This window comes from Heptranchias perlo, chromosome 2, assembly GCF_035084215.1.
Source record: "Heptranchias perlo isolate sHepPer1 chromosome 2, sHepPer1.hap1, whole genome shotgun sequence".
Taxonomy (NCBI): Eukaryota; Metazoa; Chordata; class Chondrichthyes; order Hexanchiformes; family Hexanchidae; genus Heptranchias; species Heptranchias perlo.
In genome coordinates, this window is record NC_090326.1 from 56,143,563 (window position 1) to 56,166,715 (window position 23,153).

Below are 23,153 nucleotides of genomic sequence, written 5' to 3' on the forward strand. Positions count from 1 at the left end.
AGACGGGCACCTCAGCACCTCACTCTACCGCAAGCCCACGGACAACCTCACGATGCTCCACTTTTCCAGCTTCCACCCTAACCACGTCAAAGAGGCCATCCCCTATGGACAGGCCCTGCAAATACACAGGGTCTGCTCAGACGAGGAGGAACGCGATGGACACCTACAGACGCTGAAAGACGCCCTAGTAAGAACGGGATATGACGCTCGACTCATCGATCGACAGTTCCGACGGGCCACAGCAAAAAATCGCATAGACCTCCTCAGGAGACTAACACGGGACGCAACCAACAGAGTACCCTTTGTCGTCCAGTACTTCCCCGGAGCGGAGAAACTACGCCATGTTCTCCGCAGCCTTCAACATGTCATCAATGAGGACAAACACCTCGCTATGGCCATCCCCACACCTCCACTACTCGCCTTTAAACAGCCACCCAACCTCAAACAGACCATCGTTCGCAGCAAATTACCTAGCTTTCAAGAGAACAGCGTCCACGACACAACACAACCCTGCCACGGTAACCTCTGCAAGACATGCCAGATCATCGACACAGATACCACCATCACACGAGAGGACACCACCCACCAGGTGCATGGTTCATACTCCTGTGACTCGGCCAACGTTGTCTACCTTATACGTTGCAGGAAAGGATGCCCCAGAGCATGGTACATTGGCGAGACCATGCAGACGCTGCGACAACGGATGAACGGACACCGCGCAACAATCGCCAAAGAGGAGGGTTCCCTCCCAGTCGGGGGACACTTCAGCAGTCATGGACATTCATCCACCGACCTTCGGGTAAGCGTTCTCCAAGGCGGCCTTCGAGACACACGACAACGCAAAATCGTCGAGCAGAAATTGATAGCCAAGTTCCGCACCCATGAGGACGGCCTCAACCAGGATCTTGGGTTCATGTCACGCTACACGTTACCCCACCAGCGAACAAATGTTATCTGTTTTTAATATAATGGGTCAGTTGCTGTCTTTTCTATGTTTCTACCTCTCTATCTCTGTTTTTTTTTGTTTGTTTTTTTTGGTGATTTGTATATTCTGAGACCTGGCAGGTAACACCTGTCTGTCTGCACACTGATTGCCTTGGCAACGGGCAGTTGAAAAAACTGTCTGTACTCACCAAGCATTGTTCTGTGAATTATAAATGCGATTTCATTTCGAGGATTTCATTTCACATCGTTCACCTGACGAAGGGGGAAGCCTCCGAAAGCTTGTGAATTTAAAATAAAATTGCTGGACTATAACTTGGTGTTGTAAAATTGTTTATAATTTATCTTTAAGTAGCTGTTTCCCGTCCTCTTTTGCTAAATCACTTCTCAGCTTAGTAAAATTGACCATTCCCCAATTGAGAACTTTTACCCTTGTTCTATCTTTGTCCTTTTCCATAACAATGCTAAATCTAACCGAATTATGATCTCTCCCACTGATACTCCTTCCACCATAGCGAGGTGTTTGTCCTCATTGATGACATGTTGAAGGCTGCGGAGTACATGGCGTAGTTTCTCCGCTCCGGGGAAGTACTGGACGACAAAGGGTACTCTGTTGGTTGCGTCCCGTGTTGGTCTCCTGAGGAGGTCTATGCGATTTTTTGCTGTGGCCCGTCGGAACTGTCGATCGATGAGTCGAGCGTCATATCCCGTTCTTACTAGGGCGTCTTTCAGCGTCTGTAGGTGTCCATCGCGTTCCTCCTCGTCTGAGCAGACCCTGTGTATTTGCAGGGCCTGTCCATAGGGGATGGCCTCTTTGACATGGTTAGGGTGGAAGCTGGAAAAGTGGAGCATCGTGAGGTTGTCCGTGGGCTTGCGGTAGAGTGAGGTGCTGAGGTGCCCGTCTTTGATGGAGATTCGTGTGTCGAAGAAAGAAACTGATTCTGAGGAGTAGTCCATGGTGAGCTTGATGGTGGGATGGAACTTGTTGATGCTATCGTGTAGTCTCTTTAGTGATTCCTTGCCGTGGGTCCATAGAAAGAAAATGTCGTCGATGTATCTGGTGTATAGTGTTGGTTGGAGGTCTTGTGCAGTGAAGAAGTCCTGCTCGAACTTGTGCATGAAAATGTTGGCGTATTGGGGTGCGAATTTGGTCCCCATGGCTGTTCCGTGTGTTTGGGTAAAGAACTGGTTATCGAAGGTGAAGACATTGTGATCCAGGATGAAGCGGATGAGTTGTAGGATGGCTTCCGGAGATTGGCTGTTGTTGGTGTTGAGTATTGATGCTGTCGCAGCGATGCCGTCATCGTGGGGGATACTGGTGTATAGTGCCGAGACGTCCATCGTGGTGAGAAGTGTTCCTGGTTCAACTGGTCCGTGGGTACTGAGTTTTTGTAGGAAGTCTGTAGTGTCGCGACAGAAGCTGGGGGTTCCCTGTACGATGGGTTTCAGGATGCCCTCGATGTATCCAGAGAGGTTCTCACACAGGGTTCCGTTGCTTGATACGATGGGACGTCCGGGTGTGTTGGCTTTGTGTATCTTTGGGAGGCAGTAGAAGTCTCCCACGCGGGGATCACGTGGGATGAGAGTGCATAGGATGCTTTGAAGGTCTGGATCGAAGGTCTTGATCAGTTTGTTGAGCTGGTGGGTGTGTTCTTTGGTCGGATCTGCGGGTAACCGTCTGTAGTGTTCCTGGTTGTCCAGTTGTCGGTATGCTTCTTTGCAATAGTCTGTTCTGTTCTGTATGACTGGCTCCTCCTTTGTCCGCTGGTTTGATGACGATGTTGCGGTTGGTCTTGAGAGCGTTGATGGCGTTGCGTTGCGTTGTGCTCGGGTTATATTCTGGACTGTCTTCTGAGTGCGGCTGATGAATCTGGCTGATGAATCAAACACCTCGCTATGGCCATCCCCACACCTCCACTACTCGCCTTTAAACAGCCACCCAACCTCAAACAGACCATCGTTCGCAGCAAATTACCTAGCTTTCAAGAGAACAGCGTCCACGACACCACACAACCCTGCCACGGTAGCCTCTGCAAGACATGCCAGATCATCGACACAGATACCACCATCACACGAGAGGACACCACCCACCAGGTGCATGGTTCATACTCCTGTGACTCGGCCAACGTTGTCTACCTCATACGTTGCAGGAAAGGATGCCCCAGAGCATGGTACATTGGCGAGACCATGCAGACGCTGCGACAACGGATGAACGGACACCGCGCAACAATCGCCAAACAGGAGGGTTCCCTCCCAGTCGGGGAACACTTCAGCAGTCATGGACATTCATCCACCGACCTTCGGGTAAGCGTACTCCAAGGCGGCCTTCGAGACACACGACAACGCAAAATCGTCGAGCAGAAATTGATAGCCAAGTTCCGCACCCATGAGGACGGCCTCAACCGGGATCTTGGGTTCATGTCACGCTACACGTTACCCCACCAGCGAACAAATGTTATCTGTTTTTAATATAATGGGTCATTTGCTGGCTTTCTCTGCCTTCCGGATGTTTCTGCCTCTCTCTGTTTTTTTTTCCTGTTTGTTTTTTTGTTGAATGTGTATTCGGGGGTTCTGCAGGTGACACCTCTCTGTCTGAACACGGTGATTGCCTTGGCAACGGGCAGTTGCAGGGGCAGTCTGTAAACACCATGTATTGTTCTGTGAAGTATAAATGCGTAGGCTTCAAGGAGCTCCTGAACATTTACCTGACGAAGGAGGAAGCCTCCGAAAGCTTGTGAATTTAAAATAAAATTGCTGGACTATAACTTGGTGTTGTAAAATTGTTTACAATTGTCAACCCCAGTCCATCACCGGCATCTCCACATCATGACTCCTATTTCTATACTCACTAGCACGTGGCATTGGGAGTAATCTGGAGATTACTACCATTGAGGTCCTGCTTATTAGTTTCTTTCCTAGCTCCTTAAAATCTGCCTGCAGAACCTTATCACTCTTTCTACTTATGTCCATCCAATATGGACCACGACTTCCTGGCTGTTCACCCTCCCCCCTCAATGTTCTGCAGGCGCTCAGTGACATCCATGACCCTGGCACCTGGGAGGCATCTTACCATCCTGGAATCATGTCTGCGGCTGCAGAAACGCCTGTCTGCTCCCCTAACTATGGAGTCCCCTATCACTATTGCTCTCCTGACTTTTCTCCTCCCTGTGCCCCTCCCCCTGCCCTGCCACAGGCAACTGAGCCACTCATGATGCTGTGGACTTGGCTCTGGCTGCGCTCCCCAGAGGAGCCCTCTCCCTCACCAGTATTATACTGGTTAGAGAGCGAGATGCACTCGGGACTCCTGAACTACCTGCCTAGTCCTCCTTGTTTGTCTGGCGGTTGCCCATTCCCTCTTTGCCTGCACTCTAAGCTGTGGGTTGACCACCTCCTGAATGGTGCTATCCACATAGCTCTCAGCCTCGCGGATGCATTGTAGTGAAGCCAGCTATTGCTAAAGCTCCAAACCCCGGAGCTCGAGCTCCTCCAGCTGACGACACTTCCTGCACCTGTGGCCGTCCAGGACACCGGAAGCATCATGGATTTCTCACATGGCACAGGATGTGCATTCGACGAGACTGAGGTGCCCTGCCTTGCCTCGATTAATTAGACTACTAACTCAACTTAACAGAAATACACTCGACTTAAAAAAAACACCAGCTACTCACCAATCACCTCCTTCCCTTGTGCTGATGTCACTTCAGTTTTTTTTTCTTTGTTTTTGTTTTGTCTGCCTCTGACCGCTCCTCTTTGTCCCCGCTCTGGGCTCTCTGTTCTCGCACTGGTCTGGGGCCTCTGACCGCTCCTCTTTGTCCCTGCTCTGGGCTCTCTGTTCTCGTGCTGGTCTGGGGCCTCTGACCGCTCCTCTTTGTCCCTGCTCTGGGCTCTCTGTTCTCGTGCTGGTCTAGGGCCTCTGACCGCTCCTCTTTATCCCTGCTCTGGGCTCTCTGTTCTCGTGCTGGTCTGGGGCCTCTGACCGCTCCTCTTTATCCCTGCTCTGGGCTCTCAGTTCTCGCGCTGGTCTGGGGCCTCTGACTGCTCCTCTTTATCCCTGCTCTGGGCTCTCTGTTCTCGCGCTGGTCTGGGGCCTCTGACTGCTCCTCTTTATCCCTGCTCTGGGCTCTCTGTTCTCGCACTGGTCTGGGGCCTCTGACCGCTCCTCTTTGTCCCTGCTCTGGGCTCTCTGTTCTCGTGCTGGTCTGGGGCCTCTGACCGCTCCTCTTTGTCCCCGCTCTGGGCGCTCTGTTCTCACGCTGGTCTGGGGCCTCTCACTGCTGCAGTTCCTCTTTATCCCCGTGCTGGGCTCTCAGCCCTTGTTGTGTGGCCCACAAGTGTGGTACTATGTGCGGGTAAGATGCAGCATGTCGAGTGCAGCATTGCGTATGGATGGGCAGTGTTCGTTGGTGGGTGGGTGATGGAGGGGTGTGGAGCAGTGGTGCAGTTGTTTGGATTTGCCACTTGACACTTGCATTCACTCACCTTGACCACTTGTGTCGATTGGTTGAATTTCTTTCCGCACTACACCCATGTGCGTGGTGCCATGCTCCTGACGTTCACTTCCTGGGTCACAGCCTCCCAGTGCCTGTGGAGCTGGAGTCTGGAGGGTCTCCTGTCACCCTGCAGGTACATGTTGGCCCTCCTTTCGTCCACCACCTCCACTGGGGCCTCCACTGCATTATCGGAGAAGAGTGGGGCACGCTCTCGTGCCGGTCCCGCCATCCTTCTGGCCATCTCTCCCTCCTCTCGGTGGACTGTGCATGTGCCATTTAAAATGTGCACCTGCACCTTTAAGAGTTGCAGGCTGCTGATGACATGTGTTGAGCATGCCCCACAGGCAGCACGAAGTTTGTGTGCTGCCTGTGTGGGGGCTATTGGGTGTGGGTTAATAGCGGATCATGCTACCGGTGTCCAATAATAGGCCTTATCCAATTTAACCACCAAAAGTGTTTTGAAATTGTAGCTACCTGGCAATGAAGAGGGTAAGGATATTTCTAGGCCTTTGCAAAACTGCAATGGGAGCCTTGGAGTTTGGCAGCACTGCAGCAGATGTCTATAATAGATGTCATTTGAAATATTTTTGCTCAAAAAAGTTCCAAATTGTCTTCCTTTGTTTCCCCTAGTCCACACTGGTACATGAATTAGAATGTTTCAGTCTGAAATTATGAACAAAATACAGTTGCTTGAAATGTTTTTCAATCTGAGTGTATAAATAAGAACAGTTGCCCATAGTTAGTCTTTGTCTTCATGAAACTGTTACCTGGAAAGCTTTCAGAATTTGATTTGGTTTATTTTTTGTTTGAGGGGAAAAGCTCAAATTATTTTACAGCATGAGAAAAGACACAGAAAATCCAAGTCTTCCGTGAACTAAAATTTTCTCTAACAACTTGCAATTAGTTAGTGCCTTTAACATAATAAAATGTCCCAAGGTGCTTCATTGGAGTGTAATCAGACAAAAATTGACAGAGCCAAAGAAGGAGACATTAGGACAGGTGGCCATAAGCTTGGTTAAAAAGATAGCTTTTAAGGACCGTTTTAAAGGAAGAAAGAGAGTTGAAGAGGCGGAGGTTTAGGAAGGGAATTGTAAGGGAGCTTAGGGCCTAGATGGCTGAAGGCATGGACGCCAGTTTGGGGTGAAGGAAGTGGGGGATGCACAAGAAGCCAGAGTTGGAGGAATGCAGAGTTCTTGGACGGTTGTAGGGCGAGAGGAGGTCACAGCGATAGGGAGGAGCAAGGTCATAGAGGGACTTTAGCACAAGGATGAGAATTTTAAAATCGAGGTGTTGGACAGGAAGCCAATTTAAGTCATTGAGTACAGGGGTGATAAGTGAATTGGACTTGGTGCAAGTTAGGATACTTCTATTAACATTCGTTTTTCAAATTTGAAGCATGAACAATAATTGGTTTTGAATTATAATAAAATAAAACATAGGAGGATGCGAAAGCTCTTTGCACTTTTTCTTTTTCTCTCCCTTGCTTTCTTTTTCAAATACGCATGCTGTCTCTCCCTCTGTCTGGCTACCTGTTTCTGACTTATGGGACCTGTTTCTGACTTATGGGCTTAGAAATTGGTTCCTGCAATGGAACAGATAGGCCCAAAGCCCTAATATTGGGCTCCGGGCCTCATTTAAATGAGACAGATGAGCTGCGGACATGTGCTGGTATTCCCCAGGCAGCTCGCCGTCAAATCGGCTTTGGATTTAAGGCCGCTGTGTCGCAGATCAATTTTGAAAAGGGGGCCTAAAACGGGTGTTAGGCCCCTCATTTGCATATGCAAAGAACCTACCATGTTTCAGGCACCGGGTGCCTCTTTTCTGTGCCTTTACCTTTATGGTGGGCGGTGTATTCTGACGCGGAACATGCATGCGCACGCTACCTGCCATATTAAATGCTTTGGCACCAGTTTCATGCCTGTCAAACAGACATGGTATCAACTGGTTTCTAGGTCATGCTGTCTCCCTAAACTAAAAATTAAGCAATTCACAACAATTGTGACACTTGGGCAGCTTGTTTTGAAATCATTTACAAAAACTCAAAGAAACTCATAAATCTTTTCACACCATGAGGAGATTTACCTTTCCACTTGGGTTGAAAATTAGCACTAAAGAGTGACAAATCCCCAGGACCAGATGGTTTCCATCCCAGGGTTTTATAGGAAGTAGGTGAGCACATTGTGGATGCCCTAACTATAATCTTTCAAAGTTCTCTAGATTCAGGAACTGTCCCTCTAGATTGGAAAATTGCACATATCACTCCGCTTTTTAAGAAAGGAGAGAGAGGGAAACCAGGGAATTATAGACCAGTTAGCCTAACATCTGTTGGGAAAATGCTGGAGTCTATAATTAAGGATAGGGTGACTGAGCACCTCGAGAATTTTCAGTTAATCAGAGAGCTAGCATGGATTTGTGAAAGGTAGGTCATGCCTGACTAATCTGATTGAATTTTTTGAAGAGGTGACTAAAGTGGTGGACAGGGGAATGTCAATGGATGTTATTTATATGGACTTCCAGAAGGCATTTGATAAGGTCCCACATAAGAGACTGTTAGCTAAGATAAAAGCCCATGGAATTGAGGGAAAAGTACGGACTTGGTTAGGAAGTTGGCTGAGCAAAAGAGAGTAGGGATAATGGGAAGGTATTCACATTGGCAGGATGTGACTAGTGGAGTCCCGCAGGGATCTGTCTTGGGGCCTCAATTATTCACTATTTATTAACGACTTAGATGAAGGCATAGAAAGTCTCATATCTAAGTTTGCCAGTGACACAAAGATTGGTGGCATTGTAAGCAGTGTAGATGAAAACATAAAATTACAAAGGGATATTGATTAGGTGAATGGGCAAAACTGTGGCAAATGGAATTCAATGTAGAAAATGTGAGGTCATCCACTTTGGATCAAAAAAGGATAGAACAGGGTACTTTCTAAATGGTAAAAAGTTGGAAACAGTGGATGTCCAAAGGGACTTAGGGGTTCAGGTTCATAGATCATTGAAGTATCATGAACAGGTGCAGAAAATAATCAATAAGGTTAATGGAATGCTGGCCTTTATATCTAGACGACTAGAGTACAAGGGGCAGAAGTTATGCTGCAGCTGTACAAAACCCTGGTTAGACTGCACCTGGAGTACTGTGAGCAGTTCTGGGCACTGCACCTTCGGAAGGACATATTGGCCTTGGAGGGAGTGCAGCGTAGGTTTACTAGAATGATACCCGGACTTCAAGGGTTAAGTTACGAGGAGAGATTACACAAATTGGGGTTGTATTCTCCAGAGTTTCGAAGGTTAAGGGGTGATCTGATCGAAGTTTATAAGATATTAAGGGAAACTGATAGGGTGGATAGAGAGAAACTATTTCCGCTGGTTGGGGATTCTAGGAGTAGGGGACACAGTCTAAAAATTAGAGCCAGACCTTTTCAGGAGCGAGATTAGAAAACATTTCTACACACAAAAGGTGGTAGAAGTTTGGAACTCTTCCGCAAACGGCAATTGATACCAGCTCAATTGCTAAATTTAAATCTGAGGTCTATAGCTTTTTGGCAACCAAAGGTATTAAGGGATATGGGCCAAAGGCAGGTATATGGAGTTAGATCACAGATCAGCCACGATCTTATCAAATGGCGGAGCGGGCACGAGGGGTTGAATGACCTACTCCAGTTCCTATGTTCCTAAATTGTACTCAAGCATTTTAGGAAATTATGCACACCAGACACTCTCAAACTGTGGCATTCCACTTCAGCCAATAGGTTAATAGTTGTCAGAGAAAATATCAAGACCAAGCTTTTACAAAAGGCTGAGACTTCAAGTTAAAACATTAATGAAGGTACAAAAAGGCACAGAAAACAATTTTATAGTTACATTTAATCATGTTATTGTGAAATATTTAATTTATTAGATTAGAAACTTTTAATCCTGCATTAGGCAGGCTGAGGGGATAAGTGTGATTTTTTTTTTTACAAAGTTGTTTTGAGTGCTTTGATTTGCCGCCTTTATTTTATCAGTTGGTTCCTCTAACTAGTTATTCAGAACTTCTTGTTTTCATAACTTAGTAGTTTCTCATTGGTAGTTTTCTCGTAGTTTTCATCATTTTAATTCATACATTCCCTGTCGTCTTATTTCTGAATTTTTGCTGTTTACTTTGAACTCATCAACGAAGTGTGGTGCCCAAAGCATGACACCAGAGTATGATGGCAGGGTGGGATGCCACAGCCCGATCCCCGAGGAATGACAAACAGGAAGTGTTCACATATATGCCAATTTACAGATAGATGGAAACATAGGAACAGGAATAGGCCATTCAGCCCCTCGAGCCATTCAACTAGATCATTGGTGACCTGTACCCCATACATTTACCTGCCTTAGCTCCATCTCCCTTGATACCCTTAACTATCAAAAATCTATCAATCTCTGTCTTGAAAGCTCCTATTGTTCCAGCATCCACAGCCTTTTGGAGGATACATTCATAAGTGAAGGATTCTGACTAGTAGATGGAATCTGATAAGCAATATTCCAATCCCAAGCTACAAAGTAAATATTACTTGTGTAAAGAAACATTTTTGTCAACTAGATCTAAGTTATAGAACACCTTCATTGCATATTTCAATAATCTAGTTTCCATAAAGTGTTAACCATGTTCTCAAAGGTTTGAAATGTATCAAAGGTGCAAAATCATATAGATACTACAGATTACTGCACATAAAATTTATGTTCACAATGTAATATTAATCAAACGGTTCCTAAACAATCAGAAAATATTCACAAGGCCAAAGCATTAAAGATTAAATCAAGTGCATTTAACTGTATTTACGTTTTGAATTTTATAATGCCAAAATCTACAAAACACCCATACGCAAAACTAATGCTTGAAATGTTTTCAAGATCACTCCATTCTTTTGCATCTGCATTAAAATCATTGGACCAGAATTTCCTCGGAGCTGCTCTCGCTCTGTCACATCCTCACTAACTCTAATTCCCTCGGGTGAAAGTATCTAAGAACCCAACCAGCATTATGGTTAATCAGGCATTCAAAGTATCTTATTTGTGCCATCCAGTTTGCTATCCCAGCTTCCTTTGGGAATAGCAGCTTTTGTATGCACTAATCCTCTGCCATAGCAAAGTGTGGCAAAATCGACCCCTGCATCTGTGGTCTTCCATGTTGAATTCTAGTAAGGCAAGACAGCTTCCATCTCACCTTCAGCTATTGTGGAAACTGTATGAAATGGTCAAAAATGTTCTGATTTGTCAGTGACATCAGTGGATATTAGGGCAAGGTCAGTTCTGCAAGACTCACTTAATGTTGCATTAGCTTTCCAGTACTATCATGAATGCATAAAGCAAATGTGCAGTGGCCCCCTTTTGAAAACTAAACCGCCTTCATTGGGACATCTTAGTTCAATTATATCTGTGAGTATGTGACTATGCTTTCACTGCATTACTTTGGAATTCATTCAAATTTGCACTTACTGTCTATATTAAAGCATGTAATATTTGCAGTTCTATTTTCACTATGCGTTAGTAGCTATTCTCAAGTCATGGCATTTCTTCCTAATCTGCTTTCCGGACCTCCTGGTTTCTGCACCGGCTTTGATGAGCTCAGGAATCCTGGCACTAAACTTGGAATAGTGGGCTGCCCAATGGAACCATGAAGTCATCCTGTTCTTCACTAAGCCTAACAAGAAGGACATTGAGATTACAGATAGAAGTACAGGACCATCAAACAGCGAGTGTAGACATTGTTTGATTATTTTAATTTTGTGGCTGCCCAGTCCATTTATATTGTGTAGGGGAAGATTTTCATTTTGAGCAGACATCTGATGGGAGAGTCATTGCACTGCCCACACATTGTTCCCACAAAAGGCCTAACCCAGCGCTTACAGGCAGTTCCTCAGAGTTGAGCTGGAAATTGGGACCTAATGGGGGAAGGAGGCAATCGCTGGTGGGGCATGGATGGGTCGGCATTAGGTGGGAAGATATTGTGGGTCCAGGAGGAGCATTTCCTAGCTGCATAAAAATCACTGCCACAGGTGTTTTGCTGCATTTTCTGAGCAGCTTGCATTGGCCCTTTAAAGAAAGACTGGTTAGGCAGTTCTACATCCAGTACCAATGGTCGAAGTGTATGTGGAGCATGCTCCCTCTGAGTACTTGAAAGTTGCATTGGGATCCTACAAATGACATAGGACCCCAAGTTGCATATTACAAGTAGGCTCTCACCTGAAACAGGTTGGAAATGGTGGCAGGTGGATCAGGAGCAGGAACAGGCCAATAAGTTCAGTACTGCAATTTCAGACTGCTGCTGCTCTGTTCCCATCTAGCGGAGGCCATGAAAATTTGTTCTATGTTTAAACAGTTTGTTAATTGCTTGAGAAGTGTGAAAATAGCCATAGGTGAAGGTACAAGTTGGCTCCTTTTATTTCTTCTCAGGATGTGAGTGACACTGGCAAAGCTACATTTTATTGCCAATCCCTCATTACCTTGAGAAGGGGTTGCTGGGCCTTCTCTTTGAACTCCTGCAGTCCTCATGCTGATGGTGCTTCTACAATGGTGTTAGGCTCAGAATTCTAGCATTTTGACTCACTGAAGGTGATGAAACAGTCTTGATGTGTGACTTGGAGAGGAATTTTGAGGTTATGTGCTACTATTATCTTACTGTTCATAGAATCATAGAATCATAGAATCATAGAGTTGTTACAGCACAGAAGGAGGCCATTCAGCCCATCAAGCCTGTGCCAGTTCTTTCTAAGAGCAATCCAGTTAGTTCCATTCCCCTGCTCTTTCCCTGTAGCCCTGCAAATTTTTTCCCTTCAAATATTTATCCAATTCCTTTTTGAAAGCCATGATTGAATCTGCTTCCACCACCCTTTCAGGCAGCGCATTCCAGATCATAACTACTCGCTGCATAAAAAAAGTTTTTCCTTATGTCTCCTTTAGTTGTTTTTGCCAATCACTTGTTCTCGTTTTTCTTGTTGGGAGGTGCTGTTGAAGTAAGTTTTACAATTTGCTGCAGTGCATCATGTGGATCGTACATACTGTAACCAGTGTGCCGGGGGTGGATATTGAGTCCAGTGGCAGGGGTGCGATTGTTACAAGATGAGATTGTTGAATTCACAAGGTATGTATCCAACCCAAGGAAACCCGAATGTAAGCATCACTTTAATTGACAGATGATACTCAAAACATGAACCGAATGCTTCTTTCCAAATGATGAAAATATACTCCTCCATTTCATATAACAGAAATGTTAAGGGAATGAAGCCAGCCAACTGCGTGTTACTGACAGACACTTTACCAACACCGAGAAAGTAGGAGGTCTAAGTTCAGTTATCTGAAATACTTTGCTGAATTCTTGACATTGATTCAAAGATTCTCCAATCTAGTGAAGTTGCTGCAATCTCTGTCTCTTCACCTTGTGATCCTGGCCTGGCTTTCAAATAAGATTGATCACATCCTGCTCCTAATGGAATCGATGAATTTTAAAAAAAATCCAATTAAGAGATTCTGCCAATGCAAAGAAATGAAATGCTTTATGACTGGAAGCATTGGGGTGATTGGGATCCATTGATCGGTGAGATCCCTTGCACCGTTCCCCATAGACCAACACCTCAATGATTTAAGTTCAGATTTTCATTACAAACAGATGACAATTGAATTGTAATGTAGGTGGTATTCTATTCATTTCCATGATACATGAATTGGGATCTTTAATTTGGTATAAAGGAGTTCTAAACATCTGAATTGACTATAAATTGTCCTGCATTCCATTTATTACTTGCATTCATTAAACATTGTTTACTTAATCAAGTAAGTAAACAAATTTGCTCTTCAACTCATTTAACCTAGCTATGGTGGATCATCCAGCAGACTTTATAGTGGAATAAAGGACAAAACACTAACTTAGCATCAGGCAAAAAATCTGCACAAATATGGCTGGCTCACTGAAGTCATCAACACACCATTTAGGATAATTGATTTTTACATTTATTTTTGGTAAGCATTGCTGTTTTGCTCATTTTACTCAACTGACAGGTAAGTTTGTCCTTCTTTCTTATTCTGTTTCTCATATTCATATTAAGAATATAAAATGATAATCCGGTCTATAGATGCAAAGTCTATTTGAGTGGTAACTATCCACTAACTAAGCAAAGTTATCCACCAGCTATTACTGTGCAAATTTCCCACAATTGCACACGATAATTTACCACAGATGATAAATTAAACCATATGATGGAAAGTAACATAAAATAAGGAATATTCATTATTTTAACATTCAAAACTTACCTACATGGCCATTCTTAACATGTGTAATTTAGGATGCAATTATATTAAAGTCTCAGACTATATCCATATATGCTCATTCACCTGGGACCTGTTGGTTGACTGTGCCTTGCACAGAGTTTGGTGACAATGGAGCTATGCAGATAGATACTTACCACTCATGTGTTAGTGTGCTGAGGAATCAAATTGCCAACCTGGTTCCCAAGTTATACTGAACTCACTTTTGCATTGATGTCAAACTCTAAACTGCTTCAGTATCGATGCTAAAGTGATAATCTAATTGCAGCCTTAATTTCTGCAGTACAAAAACATTTTAGAGTCCGGAACCATGCTAACACTGCCCTTTTAGTAGTCTCATTGTTCCCCTTACTCAGTCTGTCACTCAGTAACACAGGTACGCATTGCACAGCAGTAGCACGGCATCTTACCTTTGTTAGAAGGCATTTCATCTTGACACTATTGCAACATCTTTTTTACTTCCTCTAGCATCTTTTCAAGATAAGGCGGTGTCACACAATGGTAGTTGGAAACTGAGTACTTTCTAGCAGGTCGAATCATGCACTTCACCTGGTACAAGGCCAAAAACACATCAAGCATCCTACAACATCAAGATAATGAGTTTGTGGAGGGAGTGCTGGGTGATGTGAACAAATGGACGGTGCTGCCGAGGAACACTAAGTAGCTGCCCATGGTCATAGCCTGAGGTAGTCCTCTGCTGTATGGACAAGGGATTCATTTCTAACTGGGTGAGCCATCAGTTGGGAGTTGATTGATGAGCAACAAGCCTTCATGATATATTTTGAGACTGGGGAATATTGTGAGAAGGAACAAATGAAACAACTTCCTCTGAGGGTGACTGCACATCCATCCATCTCAGCTCACTCCCATAAAGGATTGAAAAAGTGCCAGTTGGTGTGTATGTGCTAGCAGACATGACTACAGCTTTAGCAAGGTCATTTCATGACTCTAGAGGTACAGTGTCACCTCCATCTACAGAGGGACAGAGCGTATATCGGCGGCCTTTCAACACTTGCTTCTTCGACTGTGGGAGCATTTAGATGTAGTATTAGATTAGGTAATAGGAGAAGCACAATTTATAGGGAAGTCACATGGAGATAGGCAATAGAAACTCCTTGTTAAGTAAATAACATCATAAATTGTGAGCACTTTATTTCATCTTAGTGGAGACAATTCTTATTAGGAAAGTTTATGTTAAGCTAACAACTGGTGGCAGGATGCTATAGGATGGCAGCTACAGTACAGCTGATGGAAATGTTCAGCATGTTGTTTCTGGGAATACTGTGTGGTGTTTCAGTCATCTCTAATACTTGTTTAGGGACTGCATCTGGGAATTACTGGAAGCTATTATCAATCATCTTGGCTGTACCTCTTCCTCCATTTCCTCCTCCTTTTCCTCAACCTCCTCCTCTGCTAATGTTGCTTACTATGCTGCTTGTTCACTTCTCTTGTAAAGTTATGCAGCATACCACAGACCATGATTATTTTGGATATCAAGGCTGGACTATAGAGTTCCCTCCCTCCTGAGTTGTCCAAACGTGGTCTTTGCTTTTGCAGCTCAATGGTGTGCTCCACAGTAATTGTGGTTGCAGCATCTGCCTCATTGTATTTATGTCCCATGGCTGATCGAGGGGTTTCTCAATGGGGGGGGTCATTGGCTATGGAGAATAGCCCTATTCTCAGCAACCACCTGTTCAGTCTCTCTGAGCCTTCAAATAATGAGGCACCATAGACTGCTGTACAATAAGGAAATCATGTATGATTCCTGAATAATAGACTGCTACAAATTCAGGTCTGCAGTTGATGGCTTCTTGAACTCAGTGGTGCCAGTTGCTGCTATAAGCTGTCTTAGTGTTTTACTTTAATGCAAGCTGACTCACCTGCCTTATTTCTACTTGCACAACAGAATAACACAGAGGTGTAAAAATAATATCCCCAGTGGCCTGGACCAAATATTTGTGTCTTTCACACATGTACTTCTTCAATCTCTCTGAGGCAGGGCAAGCAAATTCTCAGTGAGGTGAAACTTGAAAGAAATCATTAAGCTGTTTTATTTCACACCGAGTGTCACATGGTGCTACAGTTCTGATCAGATTCATTTATTTCAATCAGTGCCAATCATGTTTGTGTGATGATACAAAATAAAGAACATGGAATAACAAATCCCCACATCAGTCGATACTCTTACTTGACTTAAGCATAATAATTCCTAACTATTTTCCAGCATTTCTAACCTCCTTGCCTCAGTTCCTCACAGCATTTCCTTTAATTAAACCTGATTATCCTCAAACCTTTTTTAAAAAAAAACCTGACTCCGGTGCCAGCTTTTAATCAAACTGACTACCACCTTCTCAAGAGCAAAATTCATCAGTCTAAGTTGGCAATGACCTACGCTGAGTTCAAATGAATGAAGTTGTCACAGCAGCAATCAGTGTGAGTGATCACTAGACTGTTAATCTATTTTTCATTGTGACCAGCATGTCAGTGCAGATATCCCACCTGATATCTAATCTTTATCTCCCAGCCCTGCTGTCCAATGAATTTGACCCCTTGAGAGTTACATTTAGCTAAATCCTATCATTTTTAGCATATAGAATCATAGAAAATAGGAGCAAGAGTAGGCCATTCGGCCCTTCGGGCCTGCTCCGCCATTCAAAATGATCATGGCTGATCGTCTAACTCAGTACCCTGTTCTCGCTTTTTCCCCATATCCCTTGATCCCTGTTTGCCCTGTGGTGAAATAATCAGCAATCTTTTACAGATATTTGCTTTCATTATGGCATTTTGTTGGTCAGGCACCCCCCAAACATTCATTGAATGAAAGCTTTTTTTTTGCTCAGGTAAGGTGTGGGTTCCATTTGCCCTATCCAGCTAATGTCTCCTTTCCACAGAGATTGTCCTGAAAGAGTTGTCCCTTGCAAACATAGCATCTGCCACTTACATGACGCATCTATGGACTGCAAGCTAGCTCATCTGGCAGATGTTCCCTGCACTGGCCTGGAAGAATTTGATAGTAAAAAGGCTTAATGCTATGGCACATTTTACAGCTATGATATAAGTTTAGTATTAATGTTATCAACAATAATCTCACTTTGAGTCTAACTTCAGCAAGCCAAACCAGTGGGTTAGTCATGCCCTCATTTTATCTGGACAAAGTGAATATTGGAGGCAGAGTTTGCCCATGGACATGAAATTCAGTGGGGGACCTGATTACCGTAACATTACATTTTACAATGAGGCTGTTGACGGCCAACAGCGCAGCCTCACTCCGTCTAGTATTTTCTTCGCTGTGAAATGTGGTTACACCGTGAATCGGCCAAGCATGCCTGAGAGCCCAATGTCCTGAAATCATGCTCACCCCCAATGAGGCTCCGAACTGCTAGCAGAGCCTCACAAAATCAGTTCTCTGATCTCAACTTGATTCTTGCTGAAATCAAGGAGATTCTGGGCTGAATTTAATATTTTATATAACAAAGTAATTGAAACTAACAACAAAATAGTCTAAAGTAAAATCACCCATATTAAAATCTATTTTCAGCATAACAATTCACACCAGTATGGTAGCACTGTCAAGCTCAAATAGCAGCTTAAATTTCTTTATATATAAAAAATGTCGCCAAGCTCCATGGTTTTGATTATTAGTCCCATCCCAATAACCCCCTGATCATTGGAATCACGGAGGAAGTTGAGGAGCTCGATAACATTATTTTCACATCTAGGCCGGTGGAATCCTGCACTCATGATGAAATGAGTCTATTACACTCTTGTGATATTTCCAGCCGAGAAAAAGCAACACTGGTTGGGTAACGTTTATACTTCCAACTGAAGCAATGAATCCTTCGTATTTCAACAAAGGAAGTAAGACTACTTGGAACAACCAGCAGGTGTCCATTTTGCTTAAGGAGTTTGACTACTTTGAGTTGATGCTTAAAAGCCTAAATATGATGTGTTGCGATGTTTACAGTGTGGATCGAAACAGAGAGCACTGGATCCCCATTTACATCACCCCAGGCTGCTTTGTCATTTTTAAACCTTAAGAGTTCATCTTAGAGCTATTTTTTTTCTCCACAGAACAACACAAGTTCGATGTGACAACTTGTCAACAGCAAGATGAATAAATCACTCGAGCCATTTTATTCTGCCAGCCGCAATCCTTGAAGGGAGCGTTGTGGAGTACCGAGTGGTTTTGATGTCTCCCTAACACAGCTGATCAAACTGATTTTCCTGAGCATCACAAGCTGAACACAATTAGAGGAAGACTAATCTGTGTTCAAAGTCATTGTAAAAGAAAAATGCCTTAGATAGCAGGGTGAGTAGCAACATTATAAATACATTCTGAAAGAAAGTGTTCCCAATTTGCAAGAAATATTGAACAGAGGAAATCTTTACTTGTGCATATGTGCCGTTGCTACATGTAGCAACCAGAAGAGTTCTTACCCCACAGTTCCTAAAAAGGATTTGGCAATTGAACAAGTAAGTAAGTAGGTAATTACTTTCAGGTTTGAAAGCAGCTCAGTTTAATCTCCTGGGGACTTATCTTCTTTGTATTTTAGCTGATGAAATGGTAGATAAATTAAACCTTTGAACCCATTTTCAGCCTGTCAATCAAAGAAATAAGCAAGCAATCTCAGCACTAGTATATATTTTAGTGTATGATGCCAAATATATTTTGTTTTATTTTCTAATGTGCTTTTCTCTAGATGTGATTTGGGATGGGTGAGAGTGCTAGAAAGAGGGGAGTTTGGTTTCTTTCATGTTGTGGGAGATAGACTAGATGCAGACTTCCTCTGGCTTCTGTAATTTATTCTTCATTTTACATCTTGTCCTTTGAAATAGCTATAGGGTTAGCCGCTTGTTATTTTTTATTGTCGAGAAATCAATGTGAAGGGTGACAAGTCATAATGTAGGACACCGCCAAGTTTGAAAAGAGTAAGGGGTCAATAATGGGTTGTTCTATGTATATGGTTTCATTCTGCAACACGCTGGGTTCCCATATGAGCTGCAGACACCTGGGCCATGATTTTAGCACGGCGGCAGGAAGTCGGCGGGTGGGTGGGTTTGTGCGCGGGGAACCAGGAAGCAAAGTGAGCGCGTTTAAATCTGCAATATCAACTCGATTGCAATCAATTACCTTTGCTTTCAGGTTTCGCATCTCCAAGCTGCGCACTGGGCCTACTGCGCACTCGAATGACGTGATTTAAAGCCCTCTATTTAAAGGGCCAGTCGAACAATGGATTTTGAAGGAGAAAGGAGAAATGGAGTCCAGGAGAAAAAGGCAGCACCTAGATTTACTGATGCCTCCCTGGATATACTACTGGCTGCAGTGAGAGCCAGAAGGGAGGTAATTTATCCAAAGATGGGAGGATGAAGCACAGTTCTGTCACCAAGAAGGTGTGGCTGGAGGTGTCAGAAGAGGTGAGCAGCAGGAGCATGATGCCCAGGTCTTGGGTTCAGTGCAGGAAACGGTTTAATGGCCGAACCAGGTCAGGAAAGGTGAGTACATTTGCTGATTCACCCACATCCTGTGAAATGCACTCTCCTCTCTTTCACTCTGTGTTGGCAAGCCTACTCCACCACATCACTCCTCACAGCCACTTAAGTTCCAGCATCAACTAACCTTCACTTTCTATGCACTTCCTCACCTCCCCATATGTGCACGCACCACTGCCACTGACCCCAATCCTGGTACAATGTGATGCATCTGTCTGATAGTCACCCACTGATGCATCCATTTCATTGTCAGTCTCACCCAAAGCAATGAATCCATTGGGTGAATACGTTACCTTCAGTCACTCACACTTCTGTTTTTTCTCCCCTTGTAGGAGAAGAGGACTGGAGGTGGACCGCCACAAATAGTCTAATTGACAGATGCAGAATAGGGATAGGGCCATTAAGGGATGCACAAGATAAACTCACAGGTAATAGTGACAAAATGGCAGAGGACTGGCAGACAGCTAATGTTATTCCTATATTTAAAATGGGAGATAGAACAAGTCCAGGGAACTATAGACCAGTTAGCTTAATGTTGGTGGTAGGAAAGATAATGGAATGTTTACTCAAAGATGTAATAGAAAAACATCTAGAGAACGAAAATAGTCAGCACGGATTTCAGAAGCAGAAGTCATGCTTGACCAACCTTATTGAATTCTTTGAAGAAGTAATGGAAAGAGTTGACAAGAGTAATGTAGTAGATGTAATATATTTGGATTTTCAAAAGGCCTTTGATGAGGTACTGCATTATAGACTCATGAATGAGGTCAGAGCATGTGGAGTCAGGGGACCCGTAGCAGAATGAATAGCAAGCTGGCTACAAAACAGAAAACAGAGAGTAGGGGTTATGGGTACGTACTCAGACCGGCAAAAGATGGGCAGTAGTGTTGCACAGGGGTCGGTGCTGGGGACAATTTACATTTTTGATTTGGATTTGGGAATTGGAAGTACAATTTCAAAACTTGCAGATGACACAAAATTGGAGGGTATAGTTAATACAAAACAAGAATGCGTCAAAATGCACAAGGACTTTAATAAACTTCTAGAATGGGTGTGTAATTGGCAAATGAATTTCAAAATAGTTAAGTGTGAGGGAGTGCATTTTGGTAGGAAGAATATAGATGCCACATACTACTTGAATAATAAGAGTCTAACTGGGATAGAGGAGCAAAGCTATCTAGGGGTACAGATACACAAATCACTAATAGTAGCGATGCAGGTTATTAAGGCCATAAGGAAGGCACGTCAAGCACTGGGGTTCATTTCTGGAGGGATAGAATTGAAAAGCAGAGAAGTTATGCTAAATTTGTATTGAACCTTGGTTAGACCACAATTGAAGAACTGTGCACAGTTCTGGTCTCCATATTATAGAAAGGATATTTCTAACCCTAATACCTTGGAGAGGTTGCAAAAAAGATTCACAAGGATGATATCAGAACTGAGAGGATATATTTATCAGGAAAGGCTGAACATAAGCATATGTACAGTACAATAGCATAGTGGTTATGGTACTGGACTAGTAATCTATTAGGCCTGGACTAATAATCCAGAGTCACGAGTTCAAATCCTGCCACGGCAGCTGGGGAGTTTAAATTCAATTAATGAAATAAAAATCTGGAATAAAAAAAAAACTAGTATCAGTAATGGTGGCCATGAAACTACCGGATTGTTGTTAAAAACCCATCTGGTTCACTAATGCCCTTTAGGGAAGGAAACCTGCCGTCCTTACCTGGTCTGGCTTATATGTGACTCCAGACCCACAGCACTGTGGTTGATTCGTAATCGCCCTCTGAAATGGCCTGGCAAGCCACCCAGTCGTAAAATCTCATAACAAAAAGTCACAATAAGAATAAAACGGGATGGACCACCCAACATCGGACCACTAAGCACTGGACACGACAAAGGCAAAACAAGCCCAGTCGACCCTGTAAAGTCCTCCTCACTAACATCTGGGGACTGGTGCCAAAACTGGGAGAGCTGTGCCACAGACAAGTCAAGCAACAGCCCGACATAGCCATACTCACAGAATCATATCTTTCAGCCAATGTCCCAGACTCCATCACCATCCCTGGTTATGTCCTGTCCTACCAGAGGTGGTGGTACAGTGATATATAGTCAGGAGGGAGTGGCCACTTGGAGTCCTCAACATTGACTCCAGACCCCCATGAAATCTCATGGCATCAGGTTAAACATGGGCAAGGAAAACTCCTGCTGATGAATCAGTCCTCCTCTATGTTGAGCAACACTTGGAGGAAAGCGCTGAGGGTAGCAAGGGCTCAGAATGTACTCTGGGTGGGGGACTTCAATGTCCATCACCAAAACTGGCTTGGGAGCACCACTACTGACTGAGCTGGCCAAGTGCTGAAGGATATAACTGCCAGACAGGGCCTGCGGCAGGTGGTGAGCGAACCAACACAAGGGAAAAACCTACTTGACCTCGTCCTCAACAATCTACCTGTCACAAATGCATCTGTCTATGACAGTATTGGTAGGAGTGATCACCGCACTAGTCCTTGCGGAGACGAAGTTCTGTCTTTCCGCTGAGGACACCATCCAACGTGTTGTGTGGCACTACCACCGTGCTAAATGGGATAGATTTAGCAGCTTAAAAACTGGGTATCCATGAGGTGCTGTGGGCCATCAGCAGCAGCAGATTTGTATTCCAGCATAATCTGTAACCTCATGGCCTGGCATATTCCTCACTCTACCATTACCAACAAGCCAGGGGATCAACCCTGGCTCAATAAGGAGTGTAGAAGAGCCTGCCAGGAGCAGCACCTGGTGTACCTAAAAATGAGGTGTGAACCTGGTGAAGATACATCTCAGGATTACATGCATGCTAAACAGGAGAAGCAACATGCTATAGACAGAGCTAAGCGATTCCCCAACCATCAGATCAGATCAAAGCTCTGCAGTCTTGCGACATCCAGTTGTGAATGGTGGTGGACAATTAAACAACTAACGGGAGGAGGAGGCTCTGTAAACATCCCCATCCTCAATGATGGCAGAGCCCAGCACGTGAGTGCAAAAGGCAAGGCTGAAGCGTTTGCAACCATCTTCAGCCAGAAGTGCCGAGTAGATGATCCATCTCGGCCTTCTCCCGATATCCCCACCATCACAGAAGTCAGTCTTCAGCCAATTCGATTCACTCCACATGGTATCAAGAAACAGCTGAGTGCACTGGATACAGCAAAGGCTATGGGCCCCGACAACATCCCGGCTGTAGTGCTGAAGTCTTGTGCTCCAAAACGAGCCGCACCTCTAGCCAAATTGTTCCAGTACAGCTACAACACTGGCATCTACCCGACAATGTGGAAAATTGCCCAGGTATGTCCTGTCCACAAAAAGCAGGACAAATCCAATCTGGCCAATTACCGCCCCATCGGTCTTCTCTCTATCATCAGCAAAGTGATGGAAGACGTCGTCAACAATGCTATCAAACAGCACTTACTCACCAATAACATGCTCACGGATGCTTATGTTTGGGATCCACCAGGGCCCAAACTGAGCAGCGGTGAGCATGTTATCGGCTCTCGATCACATTACAGCCTTGGTCCAAACTTGGACAAAAGAGCTGAATTCCAGAGGTGACGTGAGAGTAACTGCCCTGGACATCAAGGCAGCATTTGACCAAGTGTGGCACCAAGGAGCCCTAGTAAAATTGAAGTCAATGGGAATCCGGAGGAAAACTCTCTAGTGGCTGGAGTTATACCTAGCACAAAGGAAGATGGTAATGGTTGTTGGAGGCCAATCATCTCAGCTGCAGGACATTGCTGCAAGAGTTCCTCAGCGCAGGGTCCTCGACCCAACCATCTTCAGCTGCTTCATCAATGACCTTCCCTCCATCATAAGGTCAGAAATGGGGATGTTCACTGATGCTTGCACAGTGTTCAGTTCCTTTCGCAACCCCTCAGATAATGAAGCCGTCAGTGCCCGCATGCA